Source organism: Mustelus asterias, chromosome 23, assembly GCF_964213995.1.
Source record: "Mustelus asterias chromosome 23, sMusAst1.hap1.1, whole genome shotgun sequence".
Lineage (NCBI taxonomy): Eukaryota > Metazoa > Chordata > Chondrichthyes > Carcharhiniformes > Triakidae > Mustelus > Mustelus asterias.
In genome coordinates, this window is record NC_135823.1 from 58543995 (window position 1) to 58566164 (window position 22170).

A 22170-nucleotide genomic window follows, 5' to 3' on the forward strand; every position below is an offset into this window, starting at 1 on the left:
GTACAGAACCTTAGTTAGGCCTCATTTAGAATATTGTGTACAATTCTGGTCGCCACACTACCAGAAGGATATGGATACTTTGGAGAGGGTACAGAAGAGGGTTATCAGGATGTTGCCTGATCTGGAGGGTGTTAGCTATGAGAAGAGGTTGGATAAACTCGGTTTGTTCTCACTGGAACGATGGAGGTTGAGGGGTGACTGATAGAGGTTTACAAGATTATGAGTGGCATGGATAGAGTGGATAGTCAGATGCTCTTTCCTAGGGTAGAAAAGCCAAGTACTGGGGGGCATAGGTTTAAAGTGCGCGGTGAAAGGTTTAGAGGAGATGTGCGAGGCAAGTTTTTTACACAGAGGGTGGTGAATGTCTGGAACGAGCTACCCGGGGAGGTGGTGGGAGCAGGTACGATAGTGGCATTTAAGGGGCATCTCGACAAATACATGTGTTGGGGGAAAAGTACCACTGGGTCAGGCTTGAAGGTTTCAAGAATACAGTTTTATTTTAACGAAGCTTCGTGGAGAAAAGGCACGAACAAGCAGAAAACCTTCTCTCACTGAGACAATAGGAGCAGTCCATCTTTATACCCTTTACACAATAGATGGACCGGACATCTAGCCATTATCACATCGTTGTAATCAAGTAGGTGATCGATCGTTAACACATCGTTATAGACAAATACAGACAGATACAGACATGAACATGTTAACATCGCATTGTCTTATGAATGGATACATTTCCTACGTCAGTGGCTATCAATGGTTTTTAGTTTCGGTCTATTCATATAGTAATTTACAGTAATTGGTTTTCCTGCAGTTATGTATTCCCGATCCCACCTGTAGCTAATCTCATTATCTACCCCTATTGTCCTTATCATTAAGCCCTGGCTGGCTTCCTGTAGGATTTGATTCCTGCATGTTTAACTTTGATTAGCTGTCTGTCCTTTATGTTTTAATCTCAGGTGGCTGTCTGTACTGAAAGTCAGTGCCCGTTTAATGTCTCTTTCCCAGGTGACTGTTTGTGTGCCAGGCAACCATCTTATGAGTACCCATCTGTATATTTTTCCCACTTCACATGATTAGGATGGGAGTGGAAGGATACGGACTCTGTAAGTGCATACGGTTTTAGTTTAGGCAGACATCATGATTAGCGCAGGCTTGGAGGGCCTGTTCCTGTGCTGTACCGTTCTTTGTTCTTTGTTCATTGTACTCAATAACTTTATGTGGATTGTACACTTTATACATTCTGCCGAGGTGTTGTTTCTGTACCTGTGCTGTCTCAATATGGCATATTTGGCTCAAAAAGATGTGTTTAGTCCAAACATGTATATTTCTGGCAAGGAAGACAATGGAACCAATAGACTAGGCAATGTTTACTCTGAGAAATGACTGCTTGAATTGGTATGAACCACTACTGAGATTATCGACAATGCTCAGCTGTAGACAGGGGTTGTTGTTAGAATTTTCCTAGCTAGTTAAAAATAAAAAGGTTCGACTTGCATTTCGATGGTATCTTTCATGACCGCAGGACATCTCAAAGCACTTTACAGCCAATGAAACACTTTTGAAGTTCAGTCGCTGTTGCAATGTAGGAAACACAACAGCAAATTTACATGCAGCAAACTGTCACACACAACATTGGAATAATAACAGCAGTCCATTTCCAAATGCAGCAAGACTGGACAATATCCAGGCTTGGGCTGACAAGTGGTAAGTGACATTTGTGCCACACAAGTGCCAGGCAATGACCATCTCTGACAAAAGAGAACCTGGTGTTGTTAAACTTCTTACTGTGTTTACCCCAGTCCAACGCCGGCATCTCCACATCAAAAGAGAATCTAACCATTGCCTGTTGATATCCGATGGTTTTACCATCGCTGAATCCCCCCCCCATCAACATCCTGGGAGTTACCATCGACCAGAAACTAAACTGGACTAACCATATAAATATTTGGCTACAAGAGCAGGTCAAAGGCTAAGAACCCTGCAGTGAGTAACTCACCTCCTGACTTCCCAAAGCCTGTCTGCCATCTACAAGGCACAAACCAGGAGTGTGATGGAATACTCTCCAATTGCCTGGATGAGTGCAGCGCCAGTAAGGAGCTTGTCTGTATCCAGGACAGTGAAACCCATTTGATTGGTACCCCGTCCGCAAACATTCACTCCCTCAACCATCAACGCACAGTGGCATCAGTGTGTACCCATCTACACTGCAGGAACACACCAAGACTCCTTAGACAGAACCTTCCAAACCACTACCATCTAGATGGACAGGGCAAGCAGACTCATGGGAACACCACTCATCATCCTGACGTGGAAATATATTGGCGTTCCTTCACTGTCGCTGGGTCAAAATCCTGGAACTCCATCCCTAACCGCATGGACCACACCACATGGACTTCAGTGGTTCAAGAAGGCGGCTCACCATCACCTTCTCAAAGGCAATTAGGAATGGGCAATAAATGTTGACCTAGCCAGCAACACGCACATCCCATGAATGAATGAAAAAGATGAAATAACCAGATAATCTGCTTTTACGATGTTGATTAAGTATTGGCCAAGATACATAACGTTTCTTCAAAACAATGCTATTCAATCTTTTCTGTCCACAGTAAAAAGTCTCACAACACCAGGTTAAAGTCCAACAGGCTTATTTGGAATCACGAGCTTTCGGAGCGCTGCTCCTTCATCAGTTAAGTCCACCTGGTTAATCTGGTGTTGTGGGATTTCTCACTGTGCCCACCCCAGTCCAACGCCGGCATCTCCACATCATTTTCTGTCCACTGGAAAGGGATGGGACATCAACGTCTTATCCAAAAGACAATACAAGCACTCCCTGGGAGTGTTAGCCTCAATCAATGTTTGTGTTCAGGTGGGACTTAAACTGTGGGAAGAATTTTCCCTTCCTGCCTGCCATGGAAATCATAGCAGGCGGGGGGGAGGGGGGGGGGGGGGGGCGGGGGGGGCGGACCATGTAAAGGTCTGTTGACCTTGGGCGGGATTTTCCGGTTTTGAGGCGAATGCGGTCGGAAAATCCCGCCCCGTGATTCCAAGGTGAGAGTGATGGTCACGGAGCCATAGCTTGGTGATTGAAGTGTTATGTTTCAGTGTGTTCCTTACACCTTGTTTAAAAGAGAACCAGAAAGATCCAGAGACCATAGAATCCCTACAGTGCAGAAGGAGGCCATTCAGCCTATTGAGCCTGCACCGACCACAATCCCACCCAGGCCCTATCCCCGTAACCCCACATATTTACCCTGCTAACCCCCCTGACACTAAAGGTCAATTTAGCACGGCCAATCAACCTTACCCGCAGATCTTTGGAGTGTGGGAGGAAACCAGAGCACCCGGAGGAAACCCACATAGACAGGGGAAATGTGCAAACTCCACCCAGACAGTGACCCGAGGCCGGAATCGAACTCGGGTCTCCTGGCGCTGTGAGGCAGCAGCACTAACCACTGTGCCACCGTGCTGCCAGATGGACAGGTGGACGGGGCAGTTGGATCTCAGAGATGTCGGGATAACCTTTGGCCATTGGACTGTTTATCTCAAGTGCCCGTTTCCACAATCAATATTGAACTCAGTGGAGATTGTGGCTGCATTTTGTACAGGGTTCCGTCTCATCCGTTCAACCTTTGACACAACTTGGAAGTCCTTTATCACATTGGCATTGTATTGCTGACAGCCTGCACTCATCCCTAAACGAGTGTAGCGTTTTCCCATCAATTTATGTCCACTAAGACCAAGGTTAAAGTAGACAAAGTCCGAATCTTTGCTGCCTTTCGCCACTGGTGACCTGAAACCTCTTAAAAAGTGAAGGACGCAACCGAGACTTATCCTAAGTTGTTTGTGGGCAGGATTATTTTGCCCCCCTGAAATGCAGGGGGCAGTTTATTTGGCTTTTAGAAGACGGGAGAGTGTTAATGCTTGCCTTTACAAGGCTGACATCTCCACGATTACATGTTTACACAAGCAAACGCCTCTCTAGTAAAAGTGTCCCTCCTTTTATAAGCACACATCCCTCTGCGGGACAAATTCCTTATCATCTGTTCTTTTCCAGTAAGGCATTTTTACCCCCCCAACCCCACCCCCAACAGTTTTTCTGGCCCTCTTTCCCAGCAGGCGAACAGAGCTTTCGATTCACCCTCCCATCTGGCCCTCCAAAGTCTGGTTGGCGAAGGTTTGTTCTGTAAAAAGGGGACATCAAATATGAAAGAGCGGTTTTACGTTGGATAATTATGCTGCTGACATATTTGCTGCACATGTCTCATCACTGGCTGCAGGCATCTGCAATGCGTGCTTTTAAATTTGATTTGTTTTCAAGGAATGTATTACTCAAGACTTGTCTCCATAGAGACAATGAGGGTGACATTCCATTCCCTTCTAATGAAAAGCAAGGGAATTTCTGTTCTCGCCCCCCCCCCCCCCCACCCGCCCCCCCTGTAATTAACAGGGTGGCGGCTAAATCGGATTTTCAGATACTTCAAAAGCTGAGTGTTCCTGTGCAATCATCAATGTTACCAGAGAGCGCAGAAATTCTTGTTGAATGGACCTCAGTTTAACGGAAGGGAAAAGTTATTCAGAAAGGTGTTGGCGCTGACCTGTTTCTAAGTGCTGGTGACTTTCGTTGCTGCTCGCGACATCAGTCTGTGGATGGCACAGTGGATGGCACAGTGGTTAGCACTGTTGCCTCACAGTGCCACGGTCCCAGGTTCAATTCCAGTCTCGGGTCACTGTCTGTGTGGAGTTTGCACTTTCTCCCCATGTCATTGTAGCCTATGATCATACAAAAGAGGCATGAGCTTTTCTAATGTCCTGGTCAACATTCCACCCCCATCAAAAATTAATTAACCTAAGAATTTATCCCAATATGATTAACCTGGAGTAGTGCACCGTTCCCAGAATTTGCTGTGTCAGAGAGGGAAAAGTTTATTGGGGCGGCCTGGTAGCACAGTGGTTAGCACTGCTGCTTCACAGCTCCAGGGACCTGGGTTCGATTCCCGGCTCGGGTCACTGTCTGTGTGGAGTTTGCACGTTCTCCTCGTGTCTGCGTGGGTTTCCTCCGGGTGCTCCGGTTTCCTCCCACAGTCCAAAGATGTGCGGGTTAGGTTGATTGGCCAAGCTAAAATTGCCCTTAGTGTCCTGGGATGTGTAGGTTAGAGGGATTAGGGTGTGGATATGGGGATAGGGCCTGGGGTGGGATTGTGGTCGGTGCAGACTAGATGGGCTGAATGGCCTCTTTCTGCACTGTAGGATTTCTAAGATTCTAAGATCAGTGCATTGTTGAAAAGAAAGGAGGCCCTGTTTGCCCCACTATGAAATTGTGTCTGTGTTGGGGTGTCCCGAGGAGAGCAGGGTGGGGTGGACAGTTTGTACCCTTCCCCCCCCCACCCCCTAGAAATAAAGAACAAAGTGGGCACAAGGCCGACTCGCTCAGTGCCACCCTGCCCTGCAAGCCTGCAAGTTTTTAGGTGTCCAGATCACCACCAACCTGTCCTGGTCCCCCCATGCCAACGCTATAGTTAAGAAAGCCCACCAACGCCTCTACTTTTTCAGAAGACTAAGGAAATTTGGCATGTCAGCTATGACTCTCACCAGCTTTTACAGAGGCACCATAGAAAGCATTCTTTCTGGTTGTATCACAGCTTGGTATGGCTCCTGCTCTGCCCAAGACCGCAAGAAACAACAAAATGTCATGAATGTAGCCCAATCCATCACACAAACCAGCCTCCCATCCATTGACTCTGTCTACACTTCCTGCTGCCTCGGAAAAGCAGCCAGCATAATCAAGGACCCCATGCACCCCAGACATTCTCTCTTCCACCTTCTCCCATCGGGAAAAAGATACAAAAGTCTGAGGTCACCTACCAACCGACTCAAGAACAGCTTCTTCCCCGCTGCTGTCAGACTTTTGAATGGACTTACCTTGTATTAACTTGATCTTTCCCTACACCCTAGCTATGACTGTAACACTACATTCTGCACTCTCTCCTTTCCTTCTCTATGAATGGTATGCTTTGTCTGTATAGCGCGCAAGGAACAATACTTTTCACTGTATGCCAATACATGTGACAATAATAAATCAAATCAAATCAAATCAAGAAGGCGTACAGAGTACTAGCCTTCATTAATCGAGGGATTGAGTTTAGGAGTCGGGAGATAATGCTGCAGCTTTATAGGACCCTGGTTAGACCCCACTTGGAATACTGCGCGCAGTTCTGGTCACCTCATTACAGGAAAGATGTTGATGCCATTGAAAGGGTGCAGAGGAGATTTACAAGGATGTTGCCTGGATTGGGGGGCATGCCTTATGAGGATAGGTTGAGGGAGCTTGGTCTCTTCTCCCTGGAGAGACGAAGGATGAGAGGTGACCTGATAGAGGTTTACAAGATGTTGAGAGGTCTGGATAGGGTAGACTCTCAGAGGCTATTTCCAAGGGCTGAAATGGTTGCTACGAGAGGACACAGGTTTAAGGTGCTGGGGGGTAGGTACAGAGGAGATGTCAGGGGTAAGTTTTTCACTCAGAGGGTGGTGGGTGAGTGGAATCGGCTGACGTCGGTGGTGGTGGAGGCAAACTCGTTGGGGTCTTTTAAGAGACTTCTGGATGAGTACATGGGATTTAATTGGATTGAGGGCTATAGATAGGCCTAGAGGTAGGGATATGATCGGCGCAACTTGTGGGCCGAAGGGCCTGTTTGTGCTGTGGCTTTCTATGTTCTATGTTCTAAAAAGGCATAATGTGCTGCGGGTGGGTGAAATAGGCTGAGGGGAGGTGGTGGGGGGGGGGGATTTCTGCTTCTCCCCAGGGAGGAAGTCCTGCCCTCAGCAGCTACCAGACAAGAGTGCCCTCGTAGGCACCGCGAGAACTGCAATTAGGAGGAAGAAGGAGTCTTGGGTGGGGAGGGGGGGGGGGGGGAATTCCGGAAAGTTAGGGAGTGACGGGTTCAAGGCTGCAGGCGAGTAGGAAGAAAGGGTGAGTGTTCTCTCTTAGAGGAGAAGGTGGCGGGGGGAGAGTGGGGAGAGTGCCCCCACCCCCTGCATCTGCAAAGGGCACTGCACAAAGATAGTACCGCCTTCCTTCCCACTTTTTGAAAAAGGCTTCCACTGCTCACATCAGCAACTTTATGACATGGGCAGTGTCGTATCGGGGTCAAAACACTGATAACAATTCCAATTGGCCCTTGATTATTTAAATCTGGTGAGGGGGCTGCTGATTTCAGCACCCCCCCCCCCCCCCCCCCGACCCCCTCTATATTATCGGGATAAGCTTGGGAGTGGGTGGAAAGTGGTGGCGGAGTGGGGGAGGGGGTCACCTGCTCTATTTTATGTTCCCCACCCCCCTCTCTCCACCGGCCAAAACACACGCCAGCGGCGCCATGTAAAATGCAGTCCCAGGTCTCCAGAATGGGATTTGACTCATGATCTTCTGTGAAGTGAGCAAATAAACTGAGCAAAGGCTGTCACCTAAATCACGGTGGCACAGTGGTTAGCCCTGCTGCCTCACAGCGCCAGGGACCCGAGTTCGATTCCTGGCTTGGGTCACTGTTTGTGAGGAGTCTGCACATTCTCCCCGTGTCTGTGTGGGTTTCCTCCGGGTGCTCCGGTTTCCTCCCACAGTCCAAAGATGTGCTGGTTAGGTGTATTGACCATGCTGCATTCTCCCTCAGTGTACCCGAACAGGCGCCGGAGTGTGGCGACTGGGGGATTTTCACAGTAACTTAATTGCAGTGTTAGTGTAACCCCACTTGTGATATTAAGAAATAAAAAATATGCTGCTGGCATCAGACTCCAGCTCTCCTCCTCCACTCCTGCCTCTGAAGAACTGTCATGGTTCTATCTGACTTTTTCTTTATTTTTCATTGAATGTGGTCACCAATGGCAGAGCCAATGCCTGAACTGAACATTTCAGTGGACAATTAAGGCTCACCCACATTGCTGTGGGTCTGGAGCCACGTGTGGACCAGATAAGGACGCCACATTTCCTTCCCTGAAGGGAATTTTTAAAACTCATTCATGGAATGCCAACATTGCCGGTTGTGCCACATTTGTTGCCCATTTCTGATTGCTCTTGAGTAGGTGATGGTGAGCTGCCTTCATGAACTGCCGTAGTCCATGAGTTAGTGAACCAGATTGGGCCTTTATGATGCTTGAGGATAGTTTCATGATAGTTGGGTGGCACAGTGGTTAGCACTGAGGCCTTACAGTGCCAGGGACCCGGGTTCGATTCCCGGCTTGGGTTACTGTCTGTGCGGAGGCAGCATGGCATGCTCACAAACAAGGGGGGAGTCTAAGGGATACCACATTGTTAACTGGAAGCGGATGGATGAAGACTCCAGATGCAGTAGGTAGAGGTCCATGGGGCCTGGGCGCCTCGCAGGTGATGGTCTCAGGGAGGGAGGGTGGTTGAGAAGAGGAACAAACTTCCTCCTGAGCCTGCAAGCCTTTTCCCTCTGGGTTGCTGCATCCTGCACAGTCTGGTGAAGACAAAAGGGCTGGAGGGAGTGAAATGAGTGGGCAGGACTGGTAGTTAAATATGGCGTCAGGTCCTTCGAACCCATCAATTGCCGGCCATTTTGTGAATCAGCCACGAGATTCAGAGGGAATCCCGCCTGTGCATAATTGTGCATCTGGTTCACTAATGTCCTTTAGGGAAGGAAACCTGCCGTCCTGACGTGGTCTGGCCTACATGTGACTCCAGAGCCACAGCAGTGTGGTTGACTCTCAACTGCCCTCGGGTAACAAGTGATGGACAATAAATGCTGGCCAGCCAGCGACGCCCATGTTCCATGAATGAATAAATAAAAATAATAAGGTTCCATGCATTAAATTGTTGTGATTTATTGATGTTGGGCAGGTTTCCAGAGCGAACTGCCCTGCTCCTCTTCAAACTATTACCAAGGCATCTTTTGCAGCTGAGAAAAACAGATAAGGACTGTTGAAGGTGCCGCCATTTTGATCAGATTCTAACCCAGTTTAGAATCTGATCAAAATGGCGGCACCTTCAACAGTGCAGCACTCCCTCAATGTGACACTGAATGTGAGAATGGATAACAGGTTCAAGACTCTGCAGTCATGAGACACTATACTTCCCCCTAAACAAAACATTCATTTCAGCTATAAATAGAAAGGCCAAATATTGATCCTTGCGCAGCCTTCAATTAACCCAAATATCAGCCTGGACAGAATCAGAATGATTCAGGGAGAGCTCTATGACCTTTTGTCTTCTGTGCCTTTCTGATTTTGGGGCGGCACGGTGGCACAGTGGTTAGCACTGCTGCCTCACAGCACCAGGGACCCGGGTTCAATTCTGGCCTCGGGATACTGCCTATGTGAAGTTTACACATTCTCCCCATGTCTGCGTGGGTTTCCTCCGGGTGCTCCGGTTTCCTCCCACATTCCAAAGATGTGCGGGTTAGGTTGATTGGCTACACTAAATTGCCACTTAGTGTCAGGAATTAGCAGAGCAAATATGTGGGGCTACGGGAATAGGGCCTGGGTGGGATTGTGGTCGATGCAGACTCGATGGGCCGAATGGCCTTCTTCTGCACTGTAGGGATTCGATTCTATGATTCTATGATCCATCTGACAGAGAGCTCCAACACGCTCCTCATTCATGTCGATGCCTACATGAGGGGGGATCTGATTGAAACCTACAGAATACTGAGAGGCCTGGATAGAGTGGATGTGGAGAAGGTGTTTCCATTAGTGGGAGAGACGAGGATCCGAGGGCTCAGCCTCAGAGTGAAGGGACGACCATTTAGAACCGAGATGAGGAGGAATTTCTTCAGCCAGAGGGTGGTGAATCTGTGGAATTCATTGCCACAGAAGGCTGTGGAGGCCAGGTCATTGAGTGTCTTTAAGACGTTAAGATCAAGATAGATAGATCCTTGATTGTTAAGGGGATCAAGGGTTATGGGGAAAAGGTGGGAGAATGGGACTGAGAAATTTATAAGCCATGATTGAATGGCAGAGATGGGCTGAATGGCCTAATTCTGCTCCTATAACTTACGGTCTTATTACTCTGACATTGCACTGAACTGAAAATTGCCTTTTCCAACTGTAGTGTCCCCACCGCCAATCTCAGCTAACTCAACACAGACCAGGCATTCAATGCGGTTCAATGAGAGCATCAGTGGCCCAATGCCAGGCCAGTTAAGTGTATTTACCAGCTTGACCACTTGTGCTGAGCTTTAGGGTAAAGGTTCGAACCACATATCCCAGGGCAGTGGTCAAGTACGTCCACTCGTGCTCTGCACCACGCAGGCTTGAAAATGAGTGTGCCGCCTCTCCACCTCAAACGTTTCTGATCTCAAGCGGGCGACCACACGCCACCAGTCTGCCGGAAAGGTTAATCGATGCCAGGCTGCGTCGCTGGCAGCTGGTTGAGTGTGATGTTGGCAGCAGAACGGGTGAAGCTTGCCAGCCACTTGCAGCCGCAGTCAACACAAGTCCTGGAAAGGCGGATGGAACTGGGGAGAAAAAAAAATGGGAACGCTTAAAAAAAAGCATAAACGTTCGAAACAACTTAAAGGGAATCTTTGCTCAGGCCGGAATTCCACACTCCGTGAGGACTGACCGGCCAGTTTTCCTGGGATTGTTGTAAAGCAGTTTCTTTGACCTCCAGTTACGGTGGATGAGCAGCAGCAAAGGAATGAACCTTTACAACAACATTAGAGGAGGCAGTGGCCTAATGGTATTGTCGCTGGACTAGTAATACAGAGACCCTGGGGACCCGGGTTCGAATCCCACCATGGCAGGTGGTGAAATTTGAATTCAATAAAAATTAAATTGACCATGAGACCATCGTCAATTGTTGTAAAAACCCAACTGGTTCAATAATGTCCTTTAGGGAAGGAAATCTGCCATCCTTACCTGGTCTGGCCTACATGTGAGTCCAGATCCACAGCAATGTGGTCGAATCGTAACTATCCCTCAAGGGATGGGTAATAAATGCTGACCCAGCCTGCAACGTCCGTGTCCCATCAAAGAGTAAATTTTTTAAAAGATGCACATTGTCGGAAATCATAGAATCCCTACAGTATAGAAGGAGGCCATTCGGCCCACCAAGTCTGTACCGAACACAATCCAATCCAGGTCCTACTCCTTTGAGCCCACACATTAACCGTGCTAATCCCCCTGACTCCAGCCATGTTAAATTGGCCAATCAACCTAAGCTGCACATCTTCGGACTGTGGGAGAAAACCGGAGCACCCGTGAGAAACCTATGCAGACACGGGGAGAACTTGTCAGGGCCCAGCTTCCCTCCCCTTGGACTTGCCCCCCCTGCCTTCCATTGTTCATCTCCTTCATCCAACTCCTTGTCCCTTTGCCTGCTGTTGTGAATCTTCACCCCACACCCGCCCCCCCCCTCCACCCCACTCCTTGCACGCCCTCCTTCACACTGTTCCCTTGTCTTCAGGAGCAGTACAGCACTATGGCAGGTAGGCTTTGTTACGCTCACCCACAAGCCTCTCGTGAATTGAGGAGCGCCTTGTGTATGCCAGTCGTGAGCAATTGGGACTTGGATTGACGTAATTTCACGCAGGTGTGACACAAGATTGGAGGGCCTGACGGGAATCCGGGGGCAGCTGTTTTAATGAACATTCACAAGATGAAAATGAATGCAAATTCGTTCATGTCACCAGCCAGCGTGGGACGATTGACCTCCCATTAACCTGCCATTGGGACAATTTAGAATCATAGAATCCCTCCAATGCAGAAAGAGGCTATTCGGCCCATCAAGCCTTCACCAACAACAATCCCACCCAAGATCTATCTCCATGAATATAGCTGAGGAGGACACTGGGTTGCAAGGGAGTAGAATAGACAGTATTACAGTTGATAAGGAGGATGTGCAGGATATTCTGGAGGGTCTGAAAATAGATAAATCCCCTGGTCCGGATGGGATTTATCCAAGGATTCTCTGGGAGGCAAGAGAAGTGATTGCAGAGCGTCTGGCTCTGATCTTCAGGTCGTCGTTGGCCTCTGGTATAGTACCAGAAGATTGGAGGTTAGCGAATGTTGTCCCATTGTTTAAGAAGGGGAACAGAGACTTCCCCGGGAATTATAGACCGGTGAGTCTCACTTCTGTTGTCGGCAAGATGTTGGAAAAAATTATAAGGGATAGGATTTATAGTTATTTGGAGAGTAATGAATTGATAGGTGATAGTCAGCATGGTTTTGTGGCAGGTAGGTCGTGCCTTACTAACCTTATTGAGTTTTTTGAGAAAGTGACCAAGGAGGTGGATGGGGGCAAGGCAGTGGACGTGGTATATATGGATTTTAGTAAGGCGTTTGATAAGGTTCACCATGGTAGGCTTCTGCAGAAAATGCAGATGTATGGGATTGGGGGTGATCTAGGAAATTGGATCAGGAATTGGCTAGCGGATAGGAAACAGAGGGTGGTGGTTGATAGTAAATATTCATCATGGAGTGCGGTTACAAGTGGTGTACCTCAGGGATCTGTTTTGGGGCCACTGCTGTTTGTAATATTTATTAATGATCTGGATGAGGGTATAGTTGGGTGGATTAGCAAATTTGCTGATGACACCAAAGTCGGTGGTGTGGTAGACAGTGAGGAAGGGTGTCGTAGTTTGCAGGAAGACTTAGACAGGTTGCAAAGTTGGGCCGAGAGGTGGCGGATGGAGTTTAATGCGGAGAAGTGTGAGGTAATTCACTTTGGTAGGAATAACAGATGTGTTGAGTATAGGGCTAACGGGAGGACTTTGAATAGTGTGGAGGAGCAGAGGGATCTAGGTGTATGTGTGCATAGATCCCTGAAAGTTGGGAATCAAGTAGATAAGGTTGTTAAGAAGGCATATGGTGTCTTGGCGTTTATTGGTAGGGGGATTGAATTTAGGAGTCGTAGCGTTATGTTGCAACTGTACACAACTCTGGTGCGGCCGCACTTGGAGTACTGTGTGCAGTTCTGGTCCCCACATTACAGGAAGGATGTGGAGGCTTTGGAGAGGGTGCAGAGGAGGTTTACCAGGATGTTGCCTGGTATGGAGGGGAGATCCTATGAGGAGAGGCTGAGGGATTTGGGATTGTTTTCGCTGGAAAGGCGGCGGCTAAGAGGGGATCTTATTGAAACATATAAGATGATTAGAGGTTTAGATAGGGTGGATAGTGATAGCCTTTTTCCTCTGATGGAGAAATCCAGCACGAGGGGGCATGGCTTTAAATTGAGGGGGGGTAGTTATAGAACCGATGTCAGGGGTAGGTTCTTTACCCAGAGGGTGGTGAGGGATTGGAATGCCCTGCCAGCATCAGTAGTAAATGCGCCTAGTTTGGGGGCGTTTAAGAGATCCGTAGATAGGTTCATGGACGAAAAGAAATTGGTTTAGGTTGGAGGGTCACAGTTTTTTTTTTAACTGGTCGGTGCAACATCGTGGGCCGAAGGGCCTGTTCTGCGCTGTAATGTTCTATGTTCTATGTTCTATGTTCTATGACCCCATGTATTTACCCTACTAATCCCCCGAACCTACACATCTTGGGACACTAAAGGGCAATTTAGCAAGGCCAATCCACCTAACCCGCACATCTTTGGAGTGTGGGAGGAAACCGGAGCACCCGGAGGAAACCCACGCAGACACGGGGAGAACGTGCAGACTCCACACAGACAGTGACCCGAGGCCAGAATTGAACCCGGGTCCTTGGCGCTGCTAACCACTGCACCACCGTGCCCCCCCATTAGGCCCAGATAACTACAGAACATCTGATTAAATCAAACGTGGAATCCTAAATAACAGTGTAATCGTTTATAGAATTGAACTCAATAAAACGGGACTGATAATTAAATATTTCCATTGCTGATCAATGAACCTTTAATGGCCACCAATTGCTTTGAAACACAGAAGCCGATATAGATCATTTCATAATGACTTTATTTTGATTGCATAATACACTTGTGGATTGGGAGGGTGTCTTTTTTTTCCCCTAACATGGCACGGTGGTACAGTGGTTAGCTTTGCTGCCTCACAGCGCCAAGGCCCCGGGTTCGATACCCAGCTTGGGTCACTGTCTGTGCGGAGTCTGCATGTTCTCCCAGTGTCTGCGAGGGTTTCCTCCGGGTGCTCCTGTTTCCTCCCTCAGTCCAAACATGTGCGGGTTAGGTGGATTGGCCATGCTAAATTGACCCTTAGACTAGCTAGGATAAATGCATAGGGTTATAGGGATAGGGTGGGATTGTCGTTGGTGTAGTCTCGATGGGCTGAATGGTCTCCTTCTGCGCTGTAGGATTCCATGACAATTTCAATCAGGTCACATCACATGAAAAACTACCTGCCTTTTGCATTGTGTTTCTGTTATTATTATCTTTCTTGAAATGATGGATGGAAAGTGGAATAATACCTGAGAGGACAAGTTCATTTTACATCGTTCACATGAGGAAGTCAACTGCCAAGTGAGTTAATGGCTGTGCAAGACGCAAAGGATGCCCTTCAGCTTTCTTTCATTCATTCGTGGGACATGGGCGTCGCTGGCTGGCCAGCATTTATTGCCCATCCCTAGTTGCCCAAGGGCAGTTGAGAGTCAACCGCATTGCTGTGGCTCTGGAGTCACATGTAGGCCAGACCGGGTAAGGACGGCAGATTTCCTTCCCTAAAGGGCATCAGTGAACCAGATGGGTTTTTTTTCTGATAAATCGACAATGGTTTCATCAGTGCATTCTTAATTCCAGATTTTTTAAAAATTGAATTCAAGTTATACCATCTGCCGTGGCAGGATTCGAACCCAGGTCCCCAGAACATTAGCTGAATTTCTGGATTGATAATCTTGTGATAATACCACTAGGCCATCGCCTCCCTTCAGGGTGGCAATGCAGCGATTTATGTATAGGACTTGCAAAGGGTTAACGTGGCTGGCTGAAGCTGCTCCATATGGCCCCAGATTACATTGGACGGGTAATAGTTTGCAGATGAATTGTTTACAACTATTAAGGATAATAACCATTATTTATCAGTGTGATGTCAGTGACCGTGAAGAACTCAGAAATCTGGCAGTGGCTTACCGGGGCTGTTCATTTTTTGCCTGCGGCAAGGAGCTTTTACAATCAAATATTGGGTGACAGATCCAAGCAACATGAGGCTGAGGTTGTGCAATCCGGTGCGCCACTAATGAGGCCAACGATATGGGAAACGGGTCCACCTGTAGAGTACCTAGGACGTTAACGCTCCTGGCTGGTTGTGTAACCCTCTAATAAAGACAGAAGGACCCGTCTAAGCATGACTGACAGACAGCAGGCAATTGGCACTTTTAGCTTTGCTGACCCCTGAACCCTCAGGAGTCATAACATAAACACCATCTGTTACTCAAGCTGATGCCAGAGGTCAGAGGTCACAGTCCTGGCACACCAAACCTGTGTCGATTTTCGGAATGTTTAAACAGCGCGTCTATTACAATATGGGCGGCACGGTGGCACAGTGCCTAGTGCTACTGCCTCACAGTGCCGGGGACCTGGATTCAATTCCGGCTTCGGGTCACTGTTGCGGAGTCTGCACGTTCTCCTCGTGTCTGCGTGGGTTTCCTCCGGGTGCTCCGGTTTCCTCCCACAGTCCAAAGATGTGTGTGGGTTAGGTCGATTGGCCATGATAAATTGCCCCTCAGCGTCAGGGGGACTGGCAGGGTAAATACGTGGAGTTATGGGGATAGGGTCTGGGTGGGGTTGCTGTCGGTTCAGGTTCGATGGGCCGAATGGCCTCCTTCTGTACTGTGGGGACTCTATGATCCTTTCTTTCCCTCTCAGGCACTTTTGAAAGCCACTGGAATTTTAATGGTTTTAGTGCCCTCTGTGTGCGGGGCGGGGGCAAGGGTAGGGTGGGGGAGGGGGGGTCGCAATCAAAACAGTTTCCATCCCTCAGATCTTAGTTTTGAAAATAATTAAAAAGGCGGCACCCAAAAAAAGTAATGTGTTACATGGGTTTAAAGCCCCCTCGTTTAAAGTTTATTTATTGGAGTCACAAGTAGGCTTACATTAACACTGCAATGAAGTTACTGTGAAAACCCCCTAGCCGCCACACTCCGGCGCCTGTTCGGGTACACTGAGGGAGAATTTAGCACCTAACCAGCACATCTTTCGGACTGTCGGAGGAAACCCACGCAGACACCGGGGGGGGAACGTGAAAACTCCAGACAGTCACCCAAGGCCAGAATTGAATCCGGGTCCCAGGAGCTGTGAGGCAGCAGTGCTAACCTCTGTGCCACCGTGTCGTCCTCTTATAAACCATGGACGGACTACTCTCTGATCTGACCTGTCTTACTATGTTCCTGGTATCTGGCCATTCACACCCCATCACCGCTTCCAGCGAGAAGGGAGAATTTGGCGCTCAGCCAAACCTCTGTTCACAGCAGCGAGACTGGAGAATCCCTGATGTGGGTGAGTTCGGAGATTCTGTGTGAGAATAGAAGCGGGTCTGCAATGACCTTCCGTGGGAAAGGGAGGATCTTTGCAATCGCTTTGATCTGAAGCAGCTGCATTTGATTGGGCACCCTTGTTACGCTATATATCCACCTACATTGGGTGGGATTTTCCACATCCACGTGTTTTGTGGTGGCGGAAGCAACCCGCCATTGGCCAGCTGTGGGATCTTCCGGTCCTGCCACTGTCACCAGGGTTTTCCATTGTACGCACCCTCCACTGGCAGGGAGCCCATGGTGGTAGGGGTGGGGCGGGGCGGGGGGTGGGGGGAGGTGGTGGTCACCATTGGTGGGACCAGGAGATCCGGAAAAGCCGGAAAATTTGCCCATTGTATAGTTAGATAGTACCATGATGGATGGAAATCTTTTGGAAGTTGTGCAATAGAACAGCCCTGTGCAGGGGAGCAGTGACCGCGTTGAACTCTCAAGTGCAATGAAACAGTGGGTTTAGCTTCCCTAGGAGTGGGGAAGGCCATTCAGCCCATCAAACCTGGTCCACCATTGAATTCGATCATGGCTGACATAAATCTAAACTCTATCTACCCTATTAAATCCTTTAATCATCTTAACCACCTCAATTAGATCATCCCCTTAATCTTCTGTGCTGGAGGAAGTGTGATCTTAGTATCTGAAAGCTGCAAAATTGAACTTTAACCCCAAAATTTAACTCCAATGAATATACATTGCACTCCATACAGGGCCAATTTTCTTTTCCTTACTAACAGTACTTGGTCACATTTTGTGAGCCATGCTAAGTGAGACTCTTTAGCCAGAGAAGACCCTGGCAAAATAAATAGCTTGACACAGGACAACTATTAAACTGTCAAGAGTTCAGGGAGAAAATAAACCCTTCAAAATCCTGTGAGTGTTTTATGTAATTAAAATAAAGGCAAGCTATGTCACATGGATCTACACTGTCCTTTCAAAGCAGTTTGATAAGAATCCCTACAGTGCAGAAGACAGCCATTGCGTCTGAACTGGCTCTCCGACAGAGCATCTTGCTCAGGTCCTATCTCTGTTACCCCACGTATTTACCCCACTAATCTCTCTAACCTACACATCTTAGGACACTAAGGGGCAATTTAGCACAATCCCTTGCACAACTTTGGAGTGTGGGAGAAAGTGGAGCACCCGGAGAAAACCCACACAGACACAGGGAGAATGTGCAAACGTCACACGGTCACCCGAAGCTGGAATTGAACCTGGGTCCCTGGCGCTGTGAGGCAGCAGTACTAACCACTGTGCCACCATTGACAGCCATTCAGATTGGTTGATTGACAATGCACTGTTTAGCAATACACTCTGTTTGATTGAGCTCTCTTCTGTGAACATTCCATGAATGCTCCGTGAACATCTAACATTCCATGTTTGACTTGCCCTGAACTGAACACAATTGTCCAGATCAGAGCTTGCTACACTTTAACCATGACTTTATATTCCATCTTCTTGGAGGTCCAACTTTCACATGTTAAATTGTGTGACAAAAGATACAAAAGTCTGAGGTCACATACCAGCTGACTCAAGAACAGTTTCTTCCCTGCTGCAATCAGACTTTTGAATGGACTTACCTTGCATTAAGTTGATCTTTCTCTACACCCTAGCTATGACTGTAACACTACATTCTGTGCACTCTCGTTTCCTTCTCTGTGAACGGTATGCTTTGTCCGTATAGCGCGCAAGAAACAATACTTTTCACTGTATTCTAATACACGTGACAATAATAAATCAAATCAAATCAAAGACAATTGTGAAGCACATCGAGCTGGTTTCTCCAATCTCGCTCGCTGTTGTTAACGGAGATTTGGCTAAGCACCAAATTTCTGCTCTCGCCAGAAGCAGTGGTGGAGCGTGAACGGCTGGAGAATTCCTGCGTCCTGTTTGGATTATGAAACTTGCATTCCAAGGATTCAGACAGTTATTGTCTGAACTAACTTGGGAACTCCTGGATTACTCTGAATTTTTTAAATTCAGTTGTGGGAAATGGGTGTCCCTGGCTGGCCAACATTTAGTTGCTCTTGAGAAGGTGGTGGTGAGTTGCCTTCTTGAATTGCTGCGGTCCACGAGCTGTGGATTGACCCACAATGCCATTAGGGAGGGAATTCCAGGATTTTGACCCAGCGACCGCGAAGGAATGGCCATATGTTTCCAAGTCAGGATTGTGAGTGGCTTGAAGGGAACTTGCAGGTGGTGGTGTTCCCATGTATCTGCTGCCCTTGTCCTTCTAGATGGAAGTGGTCGTGGGTTTGGAAGGTGCTGTCTAAGGATCTTTGGTGAATTGCTGCGGTGCATCTTGTAGATAGCACACACTGCTACTACTGAGCGTCAGTGGTGGAGGAAGTGGATGTTTGTAGATGCTTTGTCTTGGATGGTGTCGAGCTTCTTGAGTGTTGTTGGAGCTGCACCCATCCAGGCAAGTGGGGAGTATTCCATCACACTCCTGACTTGTGCCTTGTAGATGATGGACAGGCTTTGGAGAGTCAGGAGGTGAGTTACTTGCTGCAGGATTCCGAGCCTCTGATCTGCTCTTGTAGCCACGGTGTTTATGTGGCGAGTCCAGTTGAGTTTCTCCACGTGCATTCCAGTTGATCATCTTTTTGGGACATTTAGAGGTGAGGTTTACCTCCAATTCCATCTGCTCTCATTTTTCCTAACACTCTTGTGCATTATTTCAGGGATTCTTTGCATCGTTGGCTAGGCCAGCATTTAGGGCCTATCTCTAATTGCCCTTGAGATAGTGGTGGTGAGCTGCCTTCTTGAACTGCTGCGGTCCATGTGGTGTAGGTACACCCTCAGTGCTGTTAGGAAGGGAGTTCCAGATTTTTGATGAGAGACAATGTAGGAATGGCAACATGGTTCTTAAGCTGATGCCATTCTTAAAGTCATAGAATCCCAATAGTGCAAAAGGAGGCCATTTGGCCCATCGAGTCTGCACTGACTCTCCAACAGAGCATCTTACCCCGGCCCTATCCCCATAACCCCAGGTATTTACCTCGATAATCCCCCTAACCGACACATCTTAGGACACTAAAAGGTAATTTAGCATGGACAATCCACCTAACCTGCATATCTTTGGCGTGTGGGAGGAAACCGGAGCACCCAGAGCAAACCCACACAGACAGTGACCCGAGGGCGGAATCGAACCCGGGTCCCTGGCGCTGTGAGACAGTAGTGCTAACCACAGTGCCAGCTTGGCTTTTATTTGACCATGACCATACTGGATGGGGGGCAGGCTTGAAGGGCCGAATGGCCTACTTCTCCATCTAGCTTCTATTTTTTTAATTTGAATTTAATTCTACATGTCATCTGGTTAGACAGGGCAATACTGCAACCTTGTCATCAACAGTAATAGAAATGAAATCACCTTTTAATCCCAGGTTTTGAGATCCTATATCATTTAATGCCAGTAGAACTCTCCTCATATAAGTACGACGCATTTTCATCTTGTAATATTAGCCTTTTAATACCTTTCAAAGAAGAATAAACTGTTTGAAAAATAAAGCTATTCACTTTCCATATTTAATAACAATGCCTGCAGACTGTCAGAAGACCACATTACTCTGCTGTTTTGTTTTGTCTCATGTCTTAAACCTCCCACACTACCCCCCACCCCCAAGACAAATATTAGATGGGATGTTCATGTAGAGTGCAGGTTCAAATCTAGGCCACACTAAGAGGATGAATGACTCCCCTCTGTCACCATGGAAAAAGCCCCAGTAAAATAAGAACTGTCTTAAGACCCTTCCACAAACTGCTGTCAAGTTCCACTCCGTTTTTAGTGATGTTGCCGATTCAAACACATCACCTAAGTATAGTGCCAGAGATGTTTGAACACGACAAGGTGAGTGGGGCTTCTTCAGTGAAATCTCTCCAATGTTGTATCTGACTGAGACATCCTATGTGTGCTTAGCCCTGTTTGCTTCAGTCTATGCAAAGACTTCATCTTAAGATATTTCTGCCTATGCAATTACATTTAAATCCTATGATGTGGAGATGCCGGCATTGGACTGGGGTGGGCACAGTAAGAAGTCTCACAACACCAGGTTAAAGTCCAACAGGTTTATTTGGAATCATGAGCTGTCGGAACGCTGCTCTTTCATCAGGTGATGAGGTCACTCACCTCACTCATGGACAATTCAAGATTCCAAATTAACCTGATTTAAGATGTACTAGCAATTTTGAATAAACTGAAAGTTGATAAGTCCCCTGGGCCTGATGAAATATATCCTAGGATTTTTTGGGAGGCAAGGGATGAGATAGCAGAGCCTTTGGCGTTGATCTTTGCATCCTCACTGTCCACGGGGGTGGTGCCAGAGGACTGGAGAGTGGCGAATGTGGTTCCTCTGTTTAAGAAAGGGAATAGAAATGACCCTGGTAATTATAGGCCGGTTAATCTTACTTCGGTGGTTGGTAAGTTGATGGAAAAGGTCCTTAGGGATAGGATATACGACCATTTAGAAAGATGCAGCTTAATCCGGGATAGTCAGCACGGATTCTCAGATTTCGCTCATCTCAGTCCATGTTTTATGAAGGGCAAGTCTTGCCTCACAAATTTGATAGAATTTTTTGAGGAGGTAACTAAGTGTGTTGATGAAGGTTGTGCAGTTGATGTCATATACATGGATTTTAGTAAGGCGTTTGATAAAGTCCCCCACGGTCGGCTTACGAAGAAAGTAAGGATGTGTGGGATAGAAGGAAGTTTGGCCGATTGGATAGGTAACTGGCTATCTAACAGAAGACAGAGGGTGGTGGTGGATGGAAAATTTTCGGACTGGAAACCGGTTACCAGCGGAGTGCCACAGGGATCAGTGCTTGGTCCTCTGCTATTTGTAATTTTTATAAATGACTTGGAGGAGGGGGCTGAAGGGTGGATCAGTAAATTTGCTGATGACACCAAGATTGGTGGAGTAGTGGATGAGGTGGAGGGCTGTTGTAGGCTGCAAAGAGATATAGATAGGATGCAGAGCTGGGCTGAAAAATGGCAAATGGAGTTTAACCCTGACAAATGTGAGGTGATTCATTTGGTAGGACAAATTTAAATGTGGATTACAGGGTCAAAGGTAGGGTTCTGAAGAATGTGGAGGAACAGAGAGATCTTGGGGTTCATATCCATAGATCTCTGAAGGTTGCCACTCAAGTGGATAGAGCCGTGAAGGAGGCCTATAGTGTGTTGGCATTCATTAACAGGGGGTTTGAGTTTAGGAGTCATGGGGTTATGCTGCAACTGTACAGGACCTTGGTGAGACCACATTTGGAATATTGTGTGCAGTTCTGGTCACCTCACTACAAGAAGGATGTGGAGACACTGGAAAGAGTGCAAAGGAGATTTACCAGGATGCTGCCTGCTTTGGAGGGTAGGTCTTATGAGGAAAGGTTGAGGGAACTTGGGCTTTTCTCTTTGGAGCGGAGGAGGTTGAGAGGAGACTTGATAGAGGTTTATAAGATGATGAGGGGGATAGTTAGAGTGAACGTTCAAAGGCTATTTCCTCGGGTGAATGGAGCGGGAACTAGGGGGCATAACTATAGGGTTCATGGTGGGAGATATAGGAAGGATGTCCGAGGTAGGTTTTTTACTCAGAGAGTGGTTGGGGTGTGGAATGGACTGCCTGCAGGGATAGTGGAGTCAGAAACTTTAGGAACATTTAAGAAGCTATTGGATAGGCACATGGAGTACTTCGGGATGATAGGGAGGAAATAGCTTGATCTGGGTTTCAGACAAAGCTCGGCACAACATCGTGGGCCGAAGGGCCTGTTCTGTGCTGT